This window comes from Prosopis cineraria, unplaced genomic scaffold (genome assembly GCF_029017545.1).
Source record: "Prosopis cineraria cultivar Desert tree isolate PC_DT_omini unplaced genomic scaffold, ASM2901754v1 PC122, whole genome shotgun sequence".
Lineage (NCBI taxonomy): Eukaryota > Viridiplantae > Streptophyta > Magnoliopsida > Fabales > Fabaceae > Prosopis > Prosopis cineraria.
Window position 1 is genome coordinate 1 of NW_026555449.1, and position 2,631 is coordinate 2,631.

Sequence of the window (2,631 nt, forward strand, 5' to 3'; positions counted from 1 at the left end):
AATATGGCGTATGCTAGAATTTTATCATTTTGCTATCAAAATGACAGCAAAAATTTGAACTGACGTGCCATGGCTCATGGTGTTACATGCCATGGCACATGGTGTAGAAAGTTAGGCATGTGACTCTATGCCACATGCCGCAACGCAATGGCCTAATTTTTTAACTTGATTTTCTTAGTTTTTATGCATGTAATAGATGAGAATGGATGTTTATGATTTATTTTCGCTACATAATCTCTTATGTATTATGGTTTTTGGTGATTTTTATGAAACAAGTATTTGGCCGCCGCTTTTCAATAAATTCTTTAATTTTTAATGGGTGTTAGAGTGGTGATTCTATTAATTTTCTCCTGTACGGGGCGGATATAAGGGGGAGGGTTATAATAATAGTAGTTACCCCAAACCCCCTTTTGTCATTGAAAAGTTTTTGCCTGTGGAATTTAATGCTCCAAGAGTCTCCTCTTGACAACAATGACAACTTAATGGAATTATGACATTTTTTTATTATGCTAAATAAAAAAAATCATATGTTATAAATATATTTTTCAAGCATTTTCATGGACTTTTCTTTTATCATGGACCTATTATTATTCATATCTAACAATCACTAGTAAATATTTGAACATGACTTTTCATTTATAAAAAAAGTAGTTAATTTTAAAATCCCACTTGTTCAATTTTTTTTAACAAACTGGTTCCTCAATATTGAGAGATTATCATATTATGTTTAATAAAAAAAGTATATATTTATACATCTATTCTTTCAAGCATTTTCATGGCATTGGTTTGTTATATGGATGCATTGGTTGTTCATATCCAAACAATCACTTGAAAATATTCAAACTTGTTCATACATAACAAAAGCTGTCAATGTATAGAAACCCCTACTTGCTGAAATTTATTAACAACTTGTTCTTTCAATATTGATAAGTTATTAATATTATGCTAAATAAAAAAGTTATATGTTATAAATTTATTTGTTAAGCATTTCATGGGTTAGCTAATTAAAATATGTCTATGATAAACCAAGTATATGAAAATGTTTGAAAATAAATTTATAACATATATACTTTTTTTATTTAGCACAATACTAATAATTGTCAATATTGAAGGAACGAGTTATTAAAAAATTGAACAAGTTGGCTTTTAAAAATTGATAACTTTTTTTTTGTACAAACAAGTCATATTTAAATATTTATAAGTAATTATTTGGATAAGAACAACAATGTGTTCATGATTAATTAACAAAAACTCATATAAATGCTTGACAATAAAAGTTAGAAGATTTATATATACATATACATATATGATATTGTGTATTATATTATTAGATGACTTTGGTAGTTCAGTGACACACTACCTTTTGCCCATCCAAGAAGAGGTCAAGGGTTAAAATCACACCTTGACCCCTTGGCCTCTTTAATTGGATATGACCATTGGCACCAGAGCACTGATGACTAGCAGTGAGATTGACCATTGGCTGTGGTGACCTCCTTGCTTGTGACTAGCACAATGGTTTAGCAACAGAGACTCTTTGGGTTAGGGCTTCTGTGTCATTTTATGAATGAAATATTTGTAGAGGAATTCTCGATTTCTTTATGCCTTCTCCACTATTTCTTGATTCTGAGAGCCTTAATTAAAAAATCTCTTTGCACTAAATTAAAATTTGTGGTTTGTTAGTAAAATGAATTAAAGGATTAATTAATGTTTAATATATGATATATTTTTAAAAAAATAATTTTCATTTAAGGATTTGGACCAACCTAAAATCGGTCGAGTTTAGCCTGAATTTTCTTGATAGCCAAACTTTAAAAAATGATTATTTTGTAAAGTTTGGTCCTAAATATTTTCAAGCTGGCCCAAATTAGTAGCTCTTTTGTAAAGTGTGGAGAAGAAGACTGGAGGAATGGATGGGGGAGAGAGAATGGAGGAGAGAGAATGTAGAGGAGGAGAAAGAGAGAGGAGAGGAAGAAGACTGGGACCCATATATAATACTTTATTATATATAAAAGTATAATTTAAAAAGTGAAGGTACAAAAATGATCCAAAATCAAGTTCAAGGTATTCGTAGACTCTAAAGGTATAGTTAGGAGCAAAATTGATACTTAATCTAAATATAAATATGAGAATGGCATAGAGTAAGAACAAAATCAGATAAATTCTTATATTTCAATATGAATATTTGATTAGCCATGAACAAGTAAAATTCATACTTCTCTGAAATTGCAGGGTCATCATTCTTTCTAAGTGAATCTACAGTTTTTTTTCCACTTAATTTGGACAAACAATCAACAAAAATCAACAACTATCAATAAGAAATTCTTTGAATATATGCAAAGAACTAATTTGATAGTGTGACATGCTGATAATGAGTTATAAATATAATAATAAGAGAATGAGATGAGAGAAATGAACAAGAAAGAAAGAATTAGGGGACAAAATATGGAGAGGTTATAAATATCGTACTATTAAGTGCTGTTGTTTATAACTTTTCAAGAGTATCTTTTAGAATTCCAATTAAACCTAAACAACCTAACACATGAATGGCCTCCTGGGAGTTTTTCATTATTAATACATATGTTATATATATTCTAAAATTATGTAGATTTATTCTTTGTAATAAAATTTAAG